At 39.4% G+C, this 24,639-nt stretch overlaps 1 protein-coding gene across 4 annotated transcripts in view; it reads left to right on the plus strand.

Annotated features, from left to right (window-relative positions):
* Positions 1-2,093: 2,093 nt before the first annotated feature.
* CTXND1 (cortexin domain containing 1) overlaps positions 2,094-24,639 on the plus strand; it is a 36,880-nt gene continuing 14,334 nt past the window's right edge. For 2 of the 4 annotated variants that reach the window (XR_004779994.2, XR_007708723.1), the window contains exon 1: positions 2,094-2,358. The gene's annotated coding sequence lies outside the window, so the exon portion shown is untranslated. The remainder of the gene's footprint in view (positions 2,359-24,639) is intronic. The other 2 variants (XM_035554653.2, XM_035554654.2) reach the window with 2 other exon arrangements.

Raw genomic sequence — 24,639 nt, forward strand, 5'->3', positions numbered from 1 at the left:
AAAATACTGCTACTAACAGAAAGTGAAGTGATGTGTTAGCACAGCAGAGCTTGCTGTGTTATTGAGCTGAGGCAAGGAGCCCAGAAAACCAGAAGAAAGTGATCCAGTGAAATCTATAATCCTTCCTTCTGCCCTCACCACAGCTCCATAGCATGAGATTATTATGCTTGTTAGAATAACCACTTATCTACCCATGGCCAGTTCTGGTGTCTACTGGAATGTTAAAAAGGTTCACTCCTAATTACTGTGCTGACTCAATTCTTTTTGTCCAACTTCAACGAAATTCATTATAACTTATCCCCCAACCAAGGGAAGTAAATGGACTTACTGGAAGGATGAATATGCTCCAAAAGGGTGAGAGAGAAATAAAGAGGAGAAATTGAGGGCCTTTCTATAGGGTCTTATGAATGCTGAGAGCCCTGACGATGAGTTAATTATTTCTGTTACCAATGCTGCAGCTCACAAACCCAGTCAGGTTTTCCTGATCTTCTTGCACCAAGGCTATCATCTGGCAATCCTGTTTGTTACACGTCTGAATAATTTTGTCTAATTTTGACTGCATAACTGCTTGGGACACAGACCGTTTCTTCTCTGCATTTTAAGAGTTAAACCAGAAGCACCCAGTGCATAAATACTACGTACAATAAACTTAATATTCAAGGCACCTTTGTTGGTTCTTATTTTCTATGACTCAACAAATTTGATGTGCTGAACACAGCTATGAGCGCAAGAGGAAAAAAAAAAGGTCACTTTTTCTCTTATAGGAGTTTTGTAGAAACCCACTGATGCTGACGCCAATATACTGTGTGTAGGTTTCCCCTCTCCTCCAAGATGTTATTTTTGTGAAAGTGCAAACCACCAGCCTTCCAGCAACATCTGTGGGCTAGAAAGACTGAGCATCTTTGGCGTTTTTACAAGCAGAAATGTACTGCCCTGAAAATAATACCAACAGCACTAATGATGCTGAGGGGTATCATAGAAAATTGCATTAATACAGTAACTCCAGAAGAAAAAAAACATGAAGTCCAGCTAATAAAACACTTTCTGTAGGAAAAAAATGTGACATGCGCTTTCCAGATGCCTGTCCTTGCCTGCCCTTTTCCTAAAGGGTCCAGTTAATCTTCCTATAAAGTTTATTATGTACATAAAATCCCCCCTGCCCAAGAGTCTTAGTGGGATGATTAAATCAACATCTTACACAATGTCTCATCTTAGGAAATCTTAATTAATGATTGCCGTGTTATATATTAGGGCACCTAGGTGGAAAAAACATCACATTTTTACCTCCAGGGCTGTTATGTGTTTCTTTTCACAAATTCGCCACACATGGTTAGGCACAATTAGCACCAGCAGGTCACAGGAGGCCTGGGTAACAAGCAAGCACAGCACCGAAATGGGTCTTTTCTCCTGAGAGTCCCTCTGAAGGTCAGGGTTGGAGTGGGCAGCAGAGCGGCCGCACAAAACTGCCCATCCGTACATCTCCCTCGAGCTGGATATGAGGAAAGTGAGTGCAATTCCCCCGTAGTTTCCCCAATGGCCAAATATATTACCTTAGGATCTCTGAAGAGGAATTTCTTGCTGTGGCTCTTCCTCTTTTTGCCTCTTTATTATTACTGTTCATTATTTCTGCCACATCAGCACGCTGTAGGGCCAGTCCCTACATTTTCCCCCTGACAGACACCCTACAGACAACTGACAAGGGTGAGTAGAACAGCTCTTGGGGTGCGTTAAATCTGGAACGTTACTCCATGAAGCTTTTAGGGAGCTACTTTCTGACTGTATCCTTTCTGTAAGCACTGCCGGTAAGCTCCATTTCAGAGCTGGGACACCCCCTGCCCCCCTTTCACTTCTACTTCTGAAAAACAGAAGATTAAGTTCAGCTGAAAGAGTTCACTCCTCAACATTGAAAAATGCATTAGCTTGAATTTGTAACAGAAATTCAAATCTCTCTGAAACATAAAAATAGCGCTCGGCTGCGAATTCAACTGCAAGTTACCGAATAGAACTTGCACTATAACCAACTACAACACGAGATGAAGGCATCCCCGGCCCCTTTGCCTTTAAAATGCCCTGGAAGCAGTGGCTTTCGGCAGAACACCTTATCTGCTCTCAAGAGCTGTGACTCTTCATTCTTTCATTATGAAGACCCAGGGGATTGCTTACTTAGCATACACCAGAGGCAATGGATAGGGTGAGCAGTCACTGCAGCCAGAAAACCCCAGCACGGAGCAGAGGCAATTACCCTCCGCACGCAGAGACCGCGGAGCTGAATCGTGCTGAATAGAGAACCCCTCCGGCTGGCAGAGCCATGTGTGGCTGGGAAGAGCAGCCACTTTCGCTCCACTGAAAAGCAATGCAGTAAGTGACTCTGATATTGCAGCAGGCACTGGTTCCTGAGGTTAATAAGGAGCTGAAGCCTTGCAGCTTTTGCTGTGAGAGAGACAACCTCTGGTCCGGGACCAGTGTCAGAGCCGCATGATTTCTGTTGCTGTTGTTTCTAAATTGAGTAAAGGAATCGAGCCGATGTGCAGTGACACTAAGCAAATAATGTTGCATTGTGTGCATGTGTGTGTATTGCAGGGGAGTGCTTGCTGTATGGTCCTGTGCCGAAGTAGTACTGCTAGGTTTGTGGCTTTTTTCTATAGTCATGTTTGACGGCACTTAAACAGGGATGCTGCTTAATAACTTATTGTCAGCGTGTTTCTATGCTCTTTAACTAGACAGCATGATTCCTGTGCTTGGGTGCAAACTATTTTCTGTACTATTATGCTAGATTTACAGAGACTGTGTCACCAAACAATGAAAAATCAGAGATTGCAACTATGTGAACGACTGCCTTGATGAAAATAATACTTTAATTTTACTTCATCAGATGCAGCTAGCTTCTAGTTTGAGGTAAATACTTCAGTGTGGTTTGAAACTGCAGATGCCTTTTTTTTTTTTGTAGATAAACGTTTATAAGCAGTACTTTACCATAGCATAGCTGTGGGTTTCTTCAGATTTAAATGTTGTTTTTCTGTACGCTGCAGTAGCACAGCTTTCTATTTGTAACGTGTAGTAAAGAGAAGGCATGCTTTAAAGTTTGGTTTATTACAAGAGAGGTTTTTACATAGCTTTAAAGTGTTTGTAAAATAAGAGTTTGGGAAGTAATTGCAGACCTTTGGAAGAAAACATACAGCATTTAAATCAAATTTGACTGTGCAGTTTTCACTCTGTTAATTTTGGGACTATTACTAAGCTATGTTCATCTGGTTTCTTAATACAGCTTTTTCAGTGACTTACAAGACTCTGGTTTAGACTAACTGCCTGTTTTGAGAATAAGTGCCATTTTCGGCTTCAGGCACGTTTAACTCCTTGAGGTAAAGCATTCTCTATTATTACAGAGGGCAGTACATATAGTCCCAAAAGTTAGGTATTCTTTTTTGCTGTTAAGCCAAATCAAATGTCAATATTAAATAATCATGGATGTCTTGAAAAGGGCACTCATGAAAGCAGTCTTTAGTTCTGCGACTCAGTTTTTGTCTAAAAGTTGGAGCCCATTTAGTTATTGTAAACTATTGGGAAATGTACAGGAAGTGCTCACATTTTGAAGAAAAAAATTCCTTCTTGGCACGTCTTTGTCAATTTAGTTTTGCACAAAATTTGGTGTGTCATGTTATCAGAAGGGATACTTCTCACAAGTAAGACAACTGAAGCTCAGTTTCTGCTAAGAGAGTTTTTGCAGGAATGCAGCTAAAGATGTGTAATGTTTAGTAATAGGCACAGCTAAAGGCTTGGAGGAATTAATACCCGGGAATTACAGCTCTGAGTTACCGCTTTTCTACTCATATGCAACATGCATGTCTTAAACACTTTACTCCTTGAAAGAGAGGGACACGGGTGCCGATAATTGCTATTTCCCCTGACAACGCCATCGAGAATTTTCTCCTTTTGCCTAAGACAACCCTTGTGACTTATGGTGCTATTGAGTTGTAATCATTAAGATAATGAACCATTAATAAGTGATAAATATTCTTCACTATTTGTACAACTTTGAAGACGGACAAATCTACAAGGAAGGTGAATTGTGTCTGACTGACCTGCTCACCTCTTCCCTTTCTCTCCTATCTTGACTTCTCCCATTTCCTTTCTGTGTGCAAGAATTTGGTAGGTTAGGTAGAGCTGCTCATGATTCGGGACCTTAACCCATGATCTGTGCTCTTTTTCCAGTAGCAGGTCCATGATCAGCTTGTCATCTACCTCTGTCATCTTCATCCAGATATCTAGCTCAGCCAATAAGGAATTTGGAACATATGAAGATTTATTGTAAGATAGTTCAAAAATAGATGTATAAACCTAGTGTTGATTATCTATCATAAGGAAATAGCAGGGATTTTACCTGTAATCAGGATGTACACAGAACATGCAGTTTTGATGATATTATCATCAGACATTTTCAGGTAAACTAATCCTGGTAATTTAACAAGTCACTGTTTTCAAAAGATTTTCTCCCAGGAAAAGAAATATACAAATTAGGAGGAAAGAAAATGCAAATAGGAGTTGATGTTGGAAAGATACTGGATTCATAATAATAATCACAAGAGGAAAAGAAAGATTATAGCTGTTTTTATGCCTTCATGCAATTCTGAGTCCCTAATCAAAATGTGTTCCCTGAACTGGAAACTTACAGTTATTTCCCAGATATTATTGTTCATGTCAAAATTAAAATGGGAAAACATTAAGCATGTAATCTAATATCTCAGCCGTCTAGAATAAGTATATTAGTAAACAAATGCTTTCACTTTTTCATCCTGTCTTTTAAGAGCCTTGCCTCGTAAGTCAAGTTTACTTTATCACACTGAAACCTTAGAGAGGCGCACACAAAGAAAAGTTTACTAATTTTAACTTACACTGTCAGTAATCAATTGCAACCCAATTTAATTAACGTTTAGAGTACTTGAATTCATGTTACTATGTTGCTACCACTTTTTCACTTGTAGAAACACTGACAATTCTTTACAGTATGAAATATGACTGCACCATCTTGACATCTAAGCATCAGAGACAAAGCTTCCAGTACAAAGCTGTAACGAAGAATATACCATAGGCAGATGAACACGCTCCTTAATTTCAACGCACAGTGAAAATGAGTCAGTTGCAACAGGAACGAATGGTGCAGACAATGTTAAATTAAAAGATACGACATTTAGCACATTCTCAAAGAGAAAAACTTAAGGATATTTGAACAAGAGCAGTGAATTTTTCTACCATGCTTAGTAGAGCTGTCATGTTTATAAAGACAAATGTCTTACAGCTAGTGAAATCCAAAATGTGCCACATACAGTCAATACTTTGTTTCTGACTACAAAAGAAAGGACGCTTTCTTCCCTTTCTGTTATTCAAGGGTAGACTTTCTGATGGTGTCTAACTACTTAGATATGCTGCATAATAATTATTTTATTCATATGTATGAAAGCAAATGGCTTAGAATCTTTGTTATACTTATCTGCTGTGAGCATCAAGATTGAATTTAATTGGGATTTTCAGATATATGCTTAGACAATCCATTTTCAACAACAAAATGAATATGCTAAGTATTACGTGCTAGCACTTCTTACAAAAGGCAGTAGTTTAATACTCTGCAATAGTTACAATTCAGAATACTTTCCTTGCCAGGGTGACTATCTGCACTTACCACACCCACACAAGTCCCCAGAAGCTCCTGTGCATAAAGCAGCAGTGCAGTAGTGTTCAAGGAGGATTAAAGGACTAAGATCAAGTACCTCCCAAATACTGCTGCCTGAGCTGTTGTTTTAAACAGGAGCAAAAATAATGTACCTGCCTCTTCCAAGTGCTGTTCAAAAGGAACAGATACGCATCCAAAATACATCCAAAAGTAGAAAGATCATGCTCTACATTTTGCAAAGTACCTTCAAAGCATACCTAGAAGGCAGTTTGACCTTCAGAAGATACAGAAGAACTGGTCCATGATTCCTCCACCTCTTGTACATGTTCTCTAGAGCTTTAGGAAAGCGTTCTGGCATCTGTCTTTTTGGAGGAGAGTTCAATAGAATGAACTTTAAAACAAGGCTGTGAAAGTGCATATCCTAGTAAACTAGATGATCAGTGACAGACTGCAAATCAGACATCTGATTTTCACAGAAACATCTGCAGGAAACTTAAATGCTGTATGCTCAGTTTTGAATCTTTAGGAGTTAGTTCATGGAATCTTTAACGATCTTTTCATCCCTTTTGAACATAAATAGAAAGGAAAGAGCATGTCAACTGAACAAGGGTTTGCTTGAACAATAGCCACAGAGATAAGTACACTTTCCCAGCATTATTTTAGCACTTAAATTTCAAAACTACTTCACCTAGCCCTGGCAAGACTAAGCCTCTGGGGGTCCTATCCACAGATACTCTGAATCCACAGCAGTCAGCGAGGGAAAGATTCCTAGACAGGAAGAACATCATATTCCCAGTGTGTCAGTCAGTACTTTGTTCAGAGGGAAAGATGAGGAAACAAGACAGAAGGTTGCTGGAAACACAGATGCTCACATTTCTTCCACTAGAAACAGAGCAAAAATTTATTTCATTTTATGATAAATCACAGATTTTCTCTTAATGTTATGCTTTAGACTTTCAGTCAGGGCCAATGGCAATAAAGAACCACATCCTCAAGCAAATAGAAACTATCTGGTGGAAAACCTTTCTTCCCCTTTCTGCTTCTACCCCTTCTGATTGATTTCATGATTTTTGGAAGAATTTGCTGCCTTATACCTTTAGCCTGTATTATAAACTGGTCCAAAGTAAGCTGACGTCACCCATCCAGTATTATTTTTTCCTGCGTTCATATCCAAGCTCCTGTTGCCTCTGCCAACATCACCAACCTGCCTACAACTTCTTAGCAAATAACCATGTCACACTGTACGTTGCAGAACTATACTGGATTTTCATCAGCCTAGTTTAAAATTCAGCCCTCAGCCTGAGCATGACCCAACTAGGAGAGCAACTAAGAGATATAATAATAGATACTTTTTTCTACCTTCTTTGGAGGCACTAAGTATTTGTCATACTTAGTTTTGCCATATTGATTCCTTTACCTCCACTCTAAAAATGGAGCGTGTTGTCAGTTGCTCTGCCCAAGTCATTTTGTGACTTTTTTTTTTAAATGGGGAAAATCAGAGAAAAGAACATGTTATATCAATGTGGAACATCACCATAAGACAAGGACTATAACACAAGGAAGTGTTTATAACGGAGAGGTGCTATGGAGTTAGAACAAAAGTGAGCATATACACATTTACCAAGTGACCCATTTCTGGTGAGATTTCCAGAGAAGTTCAGGAAGAACTGGAACTAGGTTGGGAAGGGAGATCATTCCAAACTGACAACTTGTCAGGAAAGTATCTCCCATTATAAGAAGTCCAAACAAAGACAAATCATAACTACTCAGAGTCATGAAACTTGGATAATCCAAAATAAAAGGACTGAACTCTGAAAAAAAATAAACCCTGCATTCTTTTTGTCTTCCATTTTCTGGAATATTTTAGGATTCATACTTCAAAATGTTCATCTACAAGCACATGAGAGATTCTCGCACAAGAAGATCACAGCTTCAAAAGCATCACCTCAAATAAAAATCATACAACTTTAAAGTTAGGCAACCTCTACATTTAGCAGCACAAATTCACAAAACATTTTCTTTTGTTTTTATTCTTACCATTTTACATCCGTCTTTATGTCTTGCAGCCAGTGGAAATTTTACTAGGGAAAGAAAGTGAAGGATTTTCTAATACCTGTGTCTGCAAACCACCAGAAAATATTGTTTTCCCCATCATATTCTGCTACTGAGTTCACTATATCATTGCATTTTGCAAGTTGTAAGCAAAAGGCAGCAGGAAAGGAAATATTAACACATACTTATGCAGCTCCTGTTCAGTTGCAAAAGTATTCCAAAAAACTTCTCCATTCTCTTCTCACGTGCTGTATTTGATCAGCACATTGAAGATGACTAGTATTATATTCTCTTACCATTCAGACTCTGTCACACCACTACAGCATTTGCAATTCTCATCTTCACATTCAACATGGGTATTTTCTGGAAAGAAGCAGACTCTCCTGTTCAGAAAACACCTGCTCTCACTTCATAACATTTTCCTGCTGCCATACATAAGTAGCAATCTCTTTTAAGAGTTGCCTGAAGAATGGGAACAGGTTGGTAATCACATTCGAGCAAGTAGAAAAAAAAATGAACCCATAATTGCTCCTGTAAAGGGGTTTTCCTCCACTATTCTTCTGCTTTGGGTCTTGATCCCAAATCAGCAGGCAGCAATGAGGAGACTCCCAGGGACTTTGGATCAGAACATAACAGACTTCTAATAAAGGTAGCTTGAGAATATTTTAATAATCAACAGCTACTCAAATTTGCAAAATCCTGCTCATAGCACAGAAAAATAAGTTGTTTTTTTTTTCTTTTTTAAAAAAAGGAGTACAAAAAGATCCTGACCTTGCAAACACTCACCTTTGTGAGCAGTTCTCTCTTTTGTAAATAGCCAGCCTTTCATCAGTGGCTTTATTTGCCTAAGTTCTTGCACATGCATTAAAAATTTATAACAGCTGTTACAGACAACGAAGTTATGTGTCACCCTGGTGTTTTCTAATAGCCATTTGATTTAAATTGTGGGAAACAAAGGAAATAATATATTAAAAGAGGAATGAAAACATAATGCAACCACAAAAACTTTGGTTACACATGGAATTTAAGTAGATGGAATAACTTTTCTCATGAAGAAATACTGTGCCTCAATAATGCTTTGTACCATTACTCCCCAGCCTGGGACTCGATGTCAGCTGCCCTTTAGACACCCTTGGTTCTCAGAATGTAGCCTGCTGGAGCAAGCCAGCAAGGGGATATGTCTTTATTTCTAGCATTTATTTCATATAATCTTCATAAAACTGATATTTTGGTAAGAAATAGTAAGTGCATAAAAATGAAGCAAAAATGAAGCAGTATCTTTAACAGAAACAGCACCAAAAAAAAAAAAAAAAGGCAATAAATCAAGATCTGGAAAGAAAATGAAAACAGCAGATATTCCATAAGGTTTCCTTAAACAGTATTTAGTACTAAGGCATTTATTATCTTTAATCTATAAGAAAAAAAGCAAATCTGTAAGAAAAAAAGTAATGTGCCACCTGACTGGGTCCCACCTGGATATACCCATCTCCTGATGAAAGCAGCTAACCATTTCAACAGCAGCTGAGGGGATGCTGTGACCAATTTAAAAGGACACTGCCTAGCTGTTAGGAAGCACAACCCATGCAGAAACTTCATTGTCTGTAACAGCAAGAGGTTAAATGTCAGTAACGTACAGCTAGGGCATTTTATAGCTAAGTGTGTACGTGTACACATGAACAAAAATGTAAACCTTAGGGTTCATCCTTGGTCCTTTCCACCAGCTGCCCATTAAAAGCACTGCTGAGAAGGACTTGAAAACCACTGGAGCTCACAAGCAACATGATTTTTCTAGCTCTTATCCACAGTATGGGAGGAATATACTAAATTTCTTATGGAACCACACTCAAAGCTTTTCTATTCTCCCTTTTTTAACACTCAGCTGCAGATGTGGCACCTCTGAACTTTTTTCCTTGAGCTCCTGTAGGACTGGAGAAATAGTACCTTACAGGCACCGCTCCCACCCCTGCCCGCAGGTGAGGGAAGCGAGATTAAATTCAGCAGAGGCTGAACTGAATGAAGAGGTGCGATTTGAGTCAACAGAACTGTTTTCTTTTGATTGCCCCGCAGCTAGGATCTTGCTCCAAAAGTGATGTTATGTTTTCAGGTGATATTTAATCAAATAGTCACTTGTTCATTAGAAAACACCTGAACTGTCTGCTATGGTTTTTATTTTTTATTTTTTGGCTAGTGCTGAAGTATAAACATACCAAGCACAGAACAGACACTTCGCACCTGCACAGCCTCATCTCCCAGTTGTAGGAGGGCAAATTGCTCCCCTTACTTAAAGTCACTGAAATCTCATCAAAGCACTTGAACACCATACTTGGTTTAAAAGGCCCCAGCAGCACAGGTGAGGAGAAAGACTTCTTCACCACTTCAGGCACAGATCTTCTTGCTACCTCTTGTCCTTTGCACCTGAGAGATCACTGATGCAGACAGTACAGTCAATTTTCTTCAGATCTACACAAAACAATGTCATTGACATTGTAATTCTCTCATGCTTTCCCTCTCTGTCAAGGCTCCCTTTTTCCTCCCTCTGCTGCTATTTATATATTGAGTTTTCATTCCTGTAAGCAATATGCTCCCCTGTCATTCTCCAGCCTCATGGGAAGGACTTGTGTTTTCATGGACAGTTCGGTATGTAAATAGCAGTCACTCCTACTCCAGAGTCCACCCTACAACAGGTGCTTCTCTGTATCTGCATGAAATGGTCACAACTGGGCTGGTGACCAGGTTGGGGAACAGATCTGGGTTAAAACTAAGCTGAAAAAATATGGTTTGCTTTATCCCAGATCCATACCCTGATCCACCCAGTTTGGTGTGTGGCCTCATAACTGTTTTGGCCATCCCAAGTGAGGGATCAGGCATAGACAGGAAGGAATAGATCCTGGCAGGTGAAGAGACTGGACTGCTGCACAGGGTTAAACCCCGCTATCAGCAGTCTTCCTTCCCATAAAATGCCTGGCTCAGCTCTTCCCTCACCTGCTGCTCTCTGAGATTTGCATCCTGTTTACAGTCAGATTAATAAAAACAGAGCTTTTAAAACATCTGTGATATTTTCCTCTGTTTCAAATATCTGGACTTGTTGTATATGTAGTAGCTGAAACCTATCAGCCTATGCTTTGCTTCCAAATAGGAAGGATTATCTTCCCATTTATATACAATAAGTGTGCGTGATAGCACCATTGCTATCATAGCAATCCTGTCCCGTGGATTCAAAATTAAAATGCAAGTACAAATACACTGCTCTCAAGACCATTTATATATGCTCCAGTGACATCACTGGGCAGCTTGGTAACAGAAAACTTCATTGAATTTTCTTAGCTAAAATTCACAGAAGTTACAGTTTAAAACTAAATTTGCAAGACTCTGTAAAGGAAATGCAGGTGCAGTCAGCCTAGGTTGAGCTTTTTAAAAATTCTTTATATATTTATTTTTTACAAAGTCTGATTTACTGGTTTAGACTTATTTGGTTTTCTCATATGGGCTAAGAGCACCCAGGCAGTCCATTACTTTGTCTCAGCTGACAGAAGGTAACTTCTAAAGATTCATTACTTCCATTGCTGGCTGCCTTGAAAACATAACCCTACCATATTACAAGTATTAGACTATAAAAAGTTCCCTACCGTACCTGCAGTTATTGCCATGATATGTGTTATGGGATAATAATAGCTGAAAGATATCAACATGAAGTTTGCTAGAAACAGCTCTAACACAGCTTTGTAAGCTACTTATTCAGGTGAATGAAGAGCTTATGCTTGAAACTTTTAATCTTCCTGCGTCCAGGAAAGTCTTTCTAGTGCACTTCAAAGACTTGGCCAACTGGAAGCAGGCTCTACAGGAAACTGCTGTAGGATCCATTTGGAAGCTGACTCCAGCGCAAGAATTCAAAGAAATGAATTTGGCATCCATAGAGAGAGTGGAGTCAACACTTTCTAAGCAGGGGACAGAGAAAGATTTGGCAAGGCTTGTGCATTTTTTATTGACATTTTACATCACAAAGGGGCAATCCCAGATCTTTTAACTCCCTAAACCAGCTCAGCCTGGAGTGGTCTTGAAGGACCCCTTCCTCAGGTGTATGGTCTCTGTAGCATAGGCCACGGTCTCTGTGGGTAGGTGAGTGGTAGAGGCCAACAGAAAACACACACGTCCAAAAAAAAATTATCATTTTCCATGAACCCATGCTTTTCTGCACTCCCTACTACCCACCAACCAAAGATAAGGCTTTTATATGGACAGTTGTCAGAGAATTAGCATGGGAATGTAGAGAAAGGGAATAATTATGCCTGCTTCAGGTGATTCAAACTGAAACACTTTTTAGAGGAATCTTTGGGAAATAGAAATCAACAGTGGTTGGCATCATGCTCAAAACATTGCCTTGGGACAATGAAGCACACAAATGCTTTGCTGATATTTTGGATGCAGCACAGGAGAATTTTGCAAGTGATTTTTCATCTCACAGCAAGAAAAATGTTACTTCAGCCTTAAACATTTTCTTATTTACTTGTGGACATGTATTTGCAGCTTAAGCAAGCATCTGCAAAACATGAATGCCTACAGCACTTTTTAAAATTAATAGCAGAGGAGGAAATAACACTGCTACTCTAAGCAAAATTTTATCTATTGGATTTGGTAAGAATGGGATGCTCTGTATAAACAAAGTCTTGTTTCCTTATTTGTGTAGGGATCAGAATGGCTGTCTTCAGCTTGCTTTTCTCCTGAAAATTAATTCCTGTAATCTCCTTATGCTCCTACATTAAAACCTAGGGCTCAATTGAGAGGTCACTTAACGGACAATTTAAGTTAGCTGTAAGTAAACCTAACAGCATGCAGCATAGCAAGTCACCCCACAAAAAAAACAAAACAATGGCAAATCTGTACTACGTCACTTACTACTTCATTCCTTTAAAAAAAAAAAAAACACTACTTCTTACTATGTCTTCTTTCTCTGTTCCCTTGCAAGTTACATCTGTTTATACTGAGTTGCCGATATGCCAGTTTGCTCAACAGCCATGTCTGTTCTGAAGAGATCCTTGTTATCTAACAGTGGTGAGCACATAACTGCATGAATAACTGCATGACTGCAGGATGGTGAGAGTCTAAGCACATCCAGGAAGGACCAAGGCAAAGATCTGAGAGGGGCCCCTGTTTCGGGGCACACAGGAGTCCTCCAAATGGCTCAGCATCAACAGAAAGCATCTTTTTGAGTGCAAGGCAGATGGCATCACAAAACCTGATCTGAGAAATCACACAACAGGTAGCTCTAGGTAACTCCTCAGAAATACGGACACCATTTACCACACTAGGAAATCTCCATATTTAGTCAGACAGACGTGACTGCAGCTAACAGCACTGGCTTCTCTGAAACTCTGACCAGCCGGGATATTCTGGGCACATATAGATGCTCAGAAAGGAGTAGTTCTTGCCATGAGCTCACCTCTCGGCATAGGCAGCTGGACAGCTATGAGAGGAAGGAATAACTTGAGGAAATTTGTTTCAGCTACAGGGAATTTCAGTCAATGATTCTTCAAGAAAAACTGGGCAATGCAGTCCTGTGTATTGTACAGGGCATTTTTGCTCCAGGGAAGGCAGTTATGGAATCATTCCCCAAAGAGTATGAGGCAACATGACAGCTTGATCATCTCAAAGTGCAGAATTCTTCATTCTCTCTCTCTCCCCTCACAACTGATATTCAGTACAAAGCATTCTCCTATTGCACTACCAGCTGCACCAAAATAGAATCCCAAGAAAATAATCAGTTTCCCAAAATTCCTGTCTCAGTCAGAGTTATGAGCTTGGAGGCAGAGAACTGGAAACCTCTCAAAGGATTTTGCTATCACTGTTTCCCTGGGCAAAGATCACAGACAATAACCACTACAATTAGTATTTCAGATCTGTTTTCTGAAAAAAAAAAAAACAAAACAGACTTTGCATCTAAAAATAATCTTGTGATAAACAATCTCTTTTTCAAAAAGGTTAAAAACATTTGGTATTTTGCCTTTTTTTCATTAACAAAACAATCCACAACTTCTGGACAATCTGTTCCAGTGCCTCACCACCCTCAGAGTAAAGAATTTCTTTCTAACATCTAACCTAAATCTCTCCTCTTTTAGTTTAAAACCTTTCCCCCTTGTCCTATCTCTATCTGCAAGCTTAGATAGATTTTGTACTGAAAATTTTAACAGAGTTGAAAACTTCTTGTCCCATCGGTACGGTGAGTCTCATTCTAGCAGAGCAAAATTCAACCTGGCCCAATTTCATGAGATGGTACCTCAGCCAGGAGCTAGGGTTGCACCACCAAAGTGACCTGTTCCTCAGAGAGGAAGAGGCTGCGCTCGAAGGAATTCTTCTGAAAAAGCAAACTAGAGCTGCACGTACTCTGCTCTCCCATATCCCTGTCTTTTCCCCCTCTTTATCATGGGATACAACACAGTGTCTCACCCATCAAATGTTTGGAAAATATAATAAGTTTAATCAGGAAAAGAAAAGTTTATCGAAGAGCTCTACTAAATTCACTAGGTTTGCTGAGAGAACAGGATCTTTGAACAGCAGTGGGATATGTGATTGCAAGCAGACATTAATTTTATTATGCAATTGCCCAATTTCACTTTCCTGAAATATCTGGCTCTACTACATAGAGAAAGTCAGCATTTTTAGAGCAGTTTAAGCCATAAAATAGACTAATAGCATCAGAGAAAAAAAAAGAATACCTGTTCCTTCAAAAATTTGAGTGATTAGACTCATTTTCAATCTTTCATACACATGATCTCTTATTTAATCTCCCCCCTTACTTGACAGTGGCAAACAACATCTTTTTACTCTAAACTTTTGTTTTTCCTCCATTATTGATGCATTTCTCTCAACAATAATGGATTTTTGCAAAATGCTTCTGTGAGAGATCAGAAAGCAGGAGCACTTGCAAGCAAGGCTTCAGATGGCTGTGCCAGTTCTCCCCAGTGCAATGTCATGTCACTGCTATTAAGCATATTCCCGCCTTGAAAGCCAAATCAAAGAGAATTTTAAAACAATGAATAAAATTATGAGGCCAAAAATGTAAGGGTGAGGAAAACCAGATATGATCCAATACTCACTAGGATAAATGAATTCAAAATTGTGATATTAGGATCAGGATGTTCTTTCCCATATTTGTATTATCATTAAATAAAAATCTCTAACTACAACCTTTTGTCAGAGGAAAATGAGGGTAGTGCTTGGATAGTCAAAGTTGTACAATTTTTTGGCTTTTCTCATAGGATACATGGGATAACTATTGCTTCTTTTTTCCACTTGGCCTCTTTGTAAGATTATCTTCATGAGTTCCCCCCAGGATTTGATGAACTGAATAAAAAGAATGGTCTTTCTGCACAGAGTTTCTGGGCAAAACTGATTTCTTATAGTCTTTTCTGGTTGTTTTAGCGTTTTCTCTTTTCCGTACAACTCTGCCTAATATAAATTTGTACTTGAATCATGTATCATTCAATGAGCACATGAAAAAATTTGCACATAAGGTATTAAATAACCAGTAAAGTTCTTGTAAAAACAAATTTGGCAAGTGAGAAAGCTAAGTCATGTTTGAATAATTACCATGTCTTCAAAATAACAAAGATAATTCTACAAATTTCTTTTTCTAGATTTTTAGTTCTCAGTAACTTTCTGAGAAGCTATTATTTAAAAAATGTGAGATTAGTGTGAGCACAGAACAGAAAATATTATCTGGGGTCCTTTTCTTGCAATTATTCTCAAGTATGCTGCATGTGCTTATACAGCATAGTAACTACCATGACTCTGAGAGGGTGCTGTGAAAATCACTGGTCCATAAATCCTTGCTGGTTACTGTTTAGAAAATGAGTTTGTGAAGGAATAAAAGCAGTTTTTCACCAGGTTACAGAAAAGAAAAAAAAAAAAAAAAGGAGGAAGAAGAAATAGTTTCCAGCTAAAAGAGGAGGTTTTAAATCAGGCTTAGCAGGCCGTAGCAAAGCCAGGCCTGCCTGCAGGCACCACACCTCATGACACGGAGACATGGGGCTTTGTCTCACAGGTCTGAGCGGCCTGCGGCTGCCATCTGGCCACCCACCTGCTGACAGGGCAGGACCCTGGCGAATTCAGGCTCCCTCAGGGCTCTCCAGGCTTTAGGGCTCAGATAAAAGCTCCTGGCTAGCTGGGGGCCATGGGTGCAGGCACCCTGTGGCAGACAGGTTGGCCTACCTGAGGCCCCACAAAACCAACATGGAGCCAGGGTGCCCCTCAGCAAATCGGGCTGGAAATAGCTCTGGTACCAGGTCCTGTGTACTTGGCCACACAAAATTGTTGGTTCCCCTCCCCACTTCTACATCATCTGCATTTTTATACAGCATGAGGAAATATTTATAATCAATTTTTGGTTGTCCAATAGTGGTTTCTGACATATTTCCTAGCAGGCCGATGTTGTTTTCCCTGCTTGAGTGGCATAGCAATAACAAATACATCTATTATTCATTAAATGACATCAAAGTACATTAATATGCATCAGCATTTCTGAATGACATCCACATCGCAACGATACACAACACTTCTCACCTCATTTGCCTTATTAACAGCTAAACATTATAGTTTGTGGTTTAAAATTTGAGTGTTGGAAGGGGAGGCAGTTTGTTTCACTGTGCATTGCAAATGAGATACGATGGGGGAGCTCATGGTGGCAGGAGAGCAAAAGCTTGTGCTGCTGAAGCACAGGACCAAGGACCAGAGCAGATATGTCTCTCTGTGGAGATACCACAGACTGACCTGGTGAGTCTAAGGCAAGAAATTTAAGGCCACCGCTGAAGATTTCAGTCTATGGGTTTGTCTACAGAGCCCATCAAAGCCTCTGTTTGCCTGCTGACTCTCAGCTTGCCATCTACCTGTGCAAAGTAACCACAAATCCTTACAAGGTCAGAACACTACATTTTTAGACACTTTGTATACCAGTAAATATTTCCAGGCAGAACGGAGAATCACTTAGGTCAAAGTCAAACCCATAAAGAGGAACTTTCTTTTTAAAAGTGAAGGGATTTAGTCCTACAGAGCTCAGTTTTAACATATTTTAAAACAGGATTTAATAAAACTCACCAAGCTCAGAGCGTGAGAGATGTGGAAAAGGACATTTCTAAAGTAAAGGTCAATCCATAAATACATGCTCTTTGTGATATGTGCTGGCATTGTTTTGTTGTTGTTGTTGTTTTTTGTATACAGAAAAAAAATAGGAAAGGAAAGAGGAGTCAAGAGTATTTACTCTTGTGGCTTCCCTGCTCACTGCCTGGAAGCAAGCCTTAGCATTGCTGTATTAACTGGCACCACAGCCTACATTTGCAAGATGGAGAGCTCTGCATAACATTTTCCTGACTGCCAGTGTATGTCAAACTAGATGGAAGATGATTTATGGACTTTGCTGTTTACAGGGATAAATGAGAACAGAATTATGCCTAGTTCACTGTGTCCCAAATAATTCCTTGAGGTTATGAAGTCTGTATAATGCCATGTTACCATAGTTTTATGCGAGCATAAAATCAAAATAACAGAAAATGAACTACTGAAGCAGAATGCATAGGAAACATACCAAAACACACAGTGCTGTGGAAGGTGAATTTCTCCGTAGCCAAACCACGTCAGTGCTGGAAGCCATAAGGAACTACCATGTTTTACTTCCAATTAATATTCAGTGCTTCCACTGGAACACTCCTAGACTGTACCTGTTATTGTATTATCTGTGCAGCACTTGGTGCACTCTATTTAAAAATAGTCCCGCAAATTTTAGCATATAAGCAAATGAATTTGAGAGCTAAATACTTTCTCTTCTTAAAAGAGGAGAACTCAAACCATCCAACAACAGCTACCAATATTGTGTCCTGGTAAATAAAATGAGAAGGATCCTTCACTGATTTAAAAGCAGGATGCAATACAATGAACAATAACAGAGAGATGCTATACTCTTCAAGCAGCATGGAGATGACTGCTACCATTCTTGAAAGCAGTTCAGAGGCACTATAGACAAGATCCTACAAGATTGAAACTGGAAGTTACATCTCAGAGATACAGAATAAGGCTGACAATATGCAAGTCCATTGTTACTGTTTCTACTTACTGTATACCTTCCAAATATGATTATGGACCTCCAGGTTTTTAAAGGATGATTCCCAGGGGTCTGCTTGTACTGTCAGCTGAGTCCTGACAATGACAGATCTGCCATTCAAGAATTTAGGCTGATCCTAAGAGCTAAGGCTGTTTTTGTCATTTATAAATGTTACTGCAGTTAGAAACTTAAAATGGAACATGAATCTAGTTGTTAGAACTCTAGCCACAGGCTTATTACAAAGTTCCCAATTTGATACATAAAATTTTGCTTTCATAGACATGTAATAAGATAAGGCATTGAAAAAATAGCTGCAGTTTGGGGCAAATGCTACTTTAATGGTTATGTGAAGTTGCGGTCTCAGTAAGCATGGGGTAGGATTTACTCTTCAGTTACAAAATGGAAAAGTCCGGTATTTGATGAAATGCTAATAAATAAATGATATATATATATATATATATATATGATATATATATAATAAAATAAATGAAATGCTCTTTAAAGGAGTTAGGAAGAATTCCTGTATTAGGAAGAAATCATTCCAAAAAGATTTCTATCTACTTGGTCCAAGTCCAGAGTTCTTTAATGGTTTTGTAAGCAGTAATGGTTTTTTTCTGCAAGACAAATTCCCATTGATTTTAGTTTCTAATGACTGCTAGGTCAGGCTTTCTCTATATTTGCTTAATTAATTAGTCTGACCTTCCTTCCATGTAATACTCAGGATGACGAACTTCCATTTTACCAGCTGTTTGAATGTTATTCTAAAGCACTTATGTTGTCAAAGGCTTTGTATAAATTTACTAAGCATCTATTTCTAGTCTTTTTTTTTCAAAACTGCCTTGTCAGCATGAATTTATGATTTATTTATTTTCAGCTCAATCTGATATCCCTTGTCACATGGATTTAAATTAATGTGTACACACTGACCTACAGGAAAGATAGCTACTGTTTCTTGAGATATGAGGAAGTGATTTGAATGCCAGAGAAGACTTCAGATAAATGTATTAATTTTTAAAGTTGGAAGTTTCCTGCAATGCTTCAATTTCCTGCTTTGCCATTCAACAGTGGAGGTGGAGATTGGAAAAAGAAGTACTGGATCCAATACAAAGACTGCTGTGTACAGACTAGTCTTGGTGTCATCCAGTAAACCAAGCAAATACTTAGAGGATGCATTTAAGTCTGACAGTATTATTTGGACTTAGGTTAAAAGTCAAAGGCACAGGAATAGATTGGCTCCTAAATCGTGCCTGAGCACCTCTGTTCTCATTAAAGTCAATGAGAATTTAGGATTTAAGAACCTAAGTGAAATTAGGTATGTTGGCCTTACACTTCACTTCTCAGGGCTGCTGTAAGTGCATATAATTGTTATGCATGTACTGAAGCCCTTACATGAAAAAATTGTTTCAAATAGTTCAGAGAAACCACCTAAAATTAAATTATCACTCTGGTTTTTGTACAGTTACAAATCAAATTTATTTTGACAACAGGTTAACATAAGACATGGCTCAGACAGAGAGCCTAGAGCTAGACAGATTGTATGATTTAATGCTCTGCAATTAAAAGACAAAATCCAGAGTTGCTGCCTTTCAAATGCGTATGTTAAATTTTTGCCAGGATTCTGTTGTCTGCATGAATGCCAGTAAACTGGAGCAGTTGCCATGCTACTTCATGGAAAATTATTTAAGGCAATGCTTTATTTAGTCTGCTTAAAGGTGGTGGGATAAAACACCAAGCTGGTATTGCTGAGATTATTATAATATATATTTTGTTCATTTATTAATACTGAGCTACCTGTACTGCAGCCAACTTCAAGGTACTTCAGAAGTACACTTCTCATTCTTTGGCTGGAGAATAAAAGCCTTCATTCTAGACAAGGGTAAGATAAATAATATTTTCATTCTAGGACCCTACAGAAAACTACTTGTCCTAGAATTTTCCATGCTTAGGCAGAGAAAACAGTCTTGATTTTACTGTCTCATCTTACAGGTGAGATATTAACTTCTTTTTTTGGCCATATCTGACAAATGAAATATAAACCAACGTGTTATCAGAACAGCTGGAGTCCCGGGTTTGAAGATCCCACAGAGAAAAATCTCAATTCCTGTCTACATGCTTCTATATTGCAATGGACTATTTACCAGGATACAGTTGGATTTGGCCTTTCTCATACTGACTCAGTATAAATGATTTTTCCACCTGTCCATCTAAACCTATCCATCATTCTTCCCTTTCCAGCAGGCCCCCTGAAGTTTGCCAATATAATTACCCTTGTGGTCACTACCAAACCTGCCCTGGGCTATTAAGGGGGAAGTTTTTTAACCTTTCTGACAGAGGAGAAACAACACTGACTGTTATACCAGAGATCTGGCATCACAGTAGAGGGAAAAGAAAAAGGAAAAAGCAGCAGGGCACAGTACCCTCAACTCACGTCTGACCTCTACCCTGTACCTCTTTCTAGCAGCTTAACTTTGTATAAGCGCTGGAAAACATTCCTTCTGCTCACATGGGAAAGAGTTGGGTTTTTGATTCTAAAAGACCCAGATATGTTGCTGTTGCCCCACTGTTGAGTTTAGCAGGGCAGAGGTAGGTGGCTGTCGGAACCGAGTGACAATGTCTGACTTGTGAAAAACCACTTCTATTTCCATACTGCTTGACCCAGTGAAGAGAGCCAGTTAACCGCAAACCCATCCTGATTCCATGCTATAGCATTGTGCTAAGTCCTTAATAGAAACTGTTTTCAGAATCTATTTTAATCAATTAAGAACAGTTGGACCCTTTAGTTACTGTAGTCTTATTATGCATTTAAAATGCAATTATGGACAGGAAAATAATGTTCATTCTCTATTGACCCCTTTATACTCAAGCGAATTAAGCCTACTTCTCATCTGCATTCAAAGTCCCAGATGCTCACTGACGAGCAGATTCAGTAAGCTTTTTGTATCCCATAGCAGCGCAGCACTGCCGTCTGTAAGGCCAGGGTGCGTGGTGGGAGCAGGGATGGCTCCTGGCTCCTGAATTATCAGCCTGTTCCAAGTTCATTCTCAGGGTGGTGATTCATGAGGTAGAAAAGAACCTAGATCCAGTTCCCAGGCTAAGCTTTGCAGGGCTAGAAAAGCTTCTGAAGCTTAAATAAATGAATAAATAAATAAATAAATAAATATATTAACATTAAAAAAAAAAAAGGAAAGTTTTTAGAGTCACTTTCTGTAGAAGAGCAGATCTTTGAAACTGTGAGTTGTCCAACATACTGGGGGAAGAGCGACAAGGGTGAATGTAGAAGTGCACTGTGAAGGAATTTTTCTAAACGTAAATAAACAGCAAATGATCAGGCTTTCACTGCAAGAAGCAAATTTGCAGGAGGAGCAAGTTATGCTTTGAAATCACCTCAGCAACTGAAATGTCTCTGTACATAGTTTCAGCAACCAACAAACCACATCTGAAATTTAGGACAAAACAGCAAACAAAAGCAAACTAAATGACACTGATGCAAGGAGCTTGCTATCATAATTAGTGATGCCAGTGGACCTCAGGCAGAAAGATGAGGGGAGTCCTTTCTGATAAACTGGCTCATACATGTACTAGAGTGGTTTGTAGTAAGGATGTCCCCAGTTTCTTACAAGCAGATATGTATTTGTTCCTAAACACTGCACTTGTATTGTCATTTGATAGAGAGATACGGATAGGCCAGCTACGTTTCGCCATTAGATTGCTAATACAGCTTCAAGGTTATATTCATTAGAAACCTGGCAAATGCTTTAATTGCTATCCACTGCAGTAGGTCACCAAGAAAAAAAGAAAGAAAGAAAGAAAAAAACAACCAACCAAAACCAAACAGTGTGGCATTTGGGAGGCTACTTCCTAGGTTTAGAGAGGTTGTAAGTTGGGACAAAACAGCCTACCAGGACTTGAGGCCACTGCAAAGAGTTGTCACTTCAAACTACTCTTCCAGTAGATGCTGAGGGGACAGTTTGAACACCGTTCTTTGTTGTCAAAGTTGCTACCTACCTTAGGGTTTTATGCTGTTACTGTAGCTTGCCAATACTTCCTACTAAAAACTGCATATCAGTAGAACTGGCCATACTGACTCTCAGATAATTACTGGCACTTCTTTTTGCAAAGTCAAAACTCCACTTGGACTTCCTTTGGAAGGAAAAGAGTTTTATTAGTTGGCAAGTGAGGGGAGGTGATACCAAGGGGAATTTGTGTTGGGAATGCAGTGTTCCAGTTAGAGCATCCTTTCTGGCAGAAAGGCTTTCTTCAAAGACAAAGTTCAGCAGTGTTTACTGAAACTGCTTAGCTCTCAGACCCACCTTAGGTTTTATGGAGGCCTTGGAAATGGTGCTTGTCATATCGCTGCTTAATATGGGAAATGCCAAGTGTAGGCTGTCAGCCTTTATGGCCCACTGATTTCAGATAAGCATCTTGGAGACACGGGCTTTAGTCACGCTGAATATCACATTGAGCCTCCCTTTCCTCAAACCTCACTGACCAGGTGTTCATGTGAGTAATACCTGATCACTGCCATATGTCTCAGAAAATAATTACTCTTAATATTCCTGCTGGTGAGGGACACTTGACAGAAAGATATTCGTCAAGCACAGGTAAGTCCAAAAAAACTAAGTTAAAGTGAAGCAATAAGAAGTTTCTACCTGCCCACAATCTGTCTGAAGTCAGTGCAGTTTTTATGAGGCATTTCATTAGAAAGAGAATTTCTCTAGAAATCAACCTGCCCACTACCAGCCCAGTGTTTACAGATCTAATATAATTCAAGGGTGCTTACAGTCAAGTAAATGCAAGCCAAACATTATTCTCTGCTAGGGAAGAGTCATTCAAAGAAGGGTGCGATGTGCAGATTATATTTTAACATGACAATAATGTCCTATTTTGTAGCTTAGTGCTGTACATCTCTCTGCTTTTGAAAGGTTTGCAGTTACAATGTTCATTCAACCCAGGAAAGATGCCCTGGGCAGCTTTAACATATGAGTCCCATTATTTACTGAGCATATCAGCACAGGGTGACTGACCTTGGTAACTTTACATGCATCAGAATGCTTATGAGCAGGTTCTCTAACCTCCTTCCCACACTCTGTCTTCTTGAGCAACAAGCCAACATGCATCTTTCTTACTCTGAGGCTTGGTGTATACAAAAACTAATTTTTATGGCAGTATGAGGCTATTTTCCATTGCTGTCTCCCCCAGCCCCTGAAAAACCATGGGTGCAGTTTGTAAACAAATAGAGAATGTTTGGCTAAATCTCAGTTTGCAAAGTTCAATTTGCAGAGCAGGCTTAAATAGAAAGCACAGCATTGAATTAAAAACCGTGGTGCAACGGTGGAGGTTTCTGATATTCAAGGAGCTTCCTTGTATCTTGCTTAATATATTAGCTTTAGTTATTAATACTTGCCTTTGGATGGTAATTGTGAACATAGACACGTTCTCGGAGTGTTCTTATTACACCTATCCACCCCTTAATGATAGTGTGAGGTGCCTATTCTCTTCCCTCTTCTTCAACATCGTTTGCAGGGGTCTCATTTTTTATCAATACAGAACAAAAGTAGATAAAAATCACACCTTTTTAGTAAAGATAAAGTATTTTTTCCCCCAGGCATTGGGATCTGATAATTCTTAACATTAATCTGCAGTGACAGGGGAAATCATGAGTTTTATTATTTTTATGAATCAGCTACTGTCAGAAATACTGCAAAACTGATAAGAACCAGTTGCCCTTGTTCACCTCCTAAGAGAAGAAATGTTGAACCATGATGGAGTTACAAAGGCTCTTTCCTGCACTTGACTCTTGCCCCTCCTCAGTCAAAACCCCGTTTTAGGAAATCTGACTGTGGCTGACACAAGAATAGGAGTCACTTCTGAATCCGGCACTGATGGAATAACACCATCAGAACTGCAGCTGAGCAACTGAAAAGCTGGCACTGGTTTTAGGCCAGTGTGCTGTCCTTCTAGATGCTCCTGGACTCAGCTGGTGCATGCTGAAACTGTGAGAGATCTGGAGTCATTCCTTACCAAAATGCACAGTGCTGGGATCATCTAGAAGACCTTGCAGGGAAAACAGTCCAAGGGGAAGGAAAGAACAGCTCATCCAAAACCAATTTCAGATCTGTATTTGCACATACCTTAAAATTTACCTTAGAAAAAGCTAGTTTTTTAAATGAGGAATGACTGCAGTCCAGTTGGCTCCTGCCCTAGCACAGATCTTAGCATGGAAGCACACCAAACAAGGCAGGAAAATTTAGCTAATCCTAATGGTATCATCAAAACTTGGTCCCTGCAGCATTTAAAACATCCTTGGCTGGATGCTCTGTACTGAGCTACATGCCTGGAGAGATGGGGATCAGAGAAAGGTAATTGTATCTTTTTCAGGATGTTCTGATTTGGGGATGTAATGTCTATCAGTTGGATGCACGGTTGTTTCTCTCCAAAAGTCATATTCTGCAACTAGCCCCTACTGCCTGTGCTTGCAATTAACTAAACCTCCAAGAGCACAGATGTGAAATGAGCCTGTGACAATAAACAGGCAAATACCAGCCAGGGGGCTGGCCGAGACCCACTGGTACACATCTCACCTGATTATTGATGGGACAGAGCTGTTTGAGCTAAGTTCCCTTTCATGCATGAAAAGCTTTTGAGGAATCTCAATATTGTGCTGTATGTGTGTGTAAAAACAGATAGTTAACCTAGAAGCAAAGAACAGTGCCTGGTTTTAGAAGTATTAGTGCTATCTAACTTAAGAAGATAGAGATTGAAACTGAAGTTGGATCACAGAGTTCTGAAAAACCTTTAATATAATTTTAAAACCTTTTAAAAACCTTCCTAAACA

The sequence above is a fragment of the Cygnus atratus genome, chromosome 11 (genome assembly GCF_013377495.2).
Source record: "Cygnus atratus isolate AKBS03 ecotype Queensland, Australia chromosome 11, CAtr_DNAZoo_HiC_assembly, whole genome shotgun sequence".
In the NCBI taxonomy this organism is placed as follows: Eukaryota; Metazoa; Chordata; class Aves; order Anseriformes; family Anatidae; genus Cygnus; species Cygnus atratus.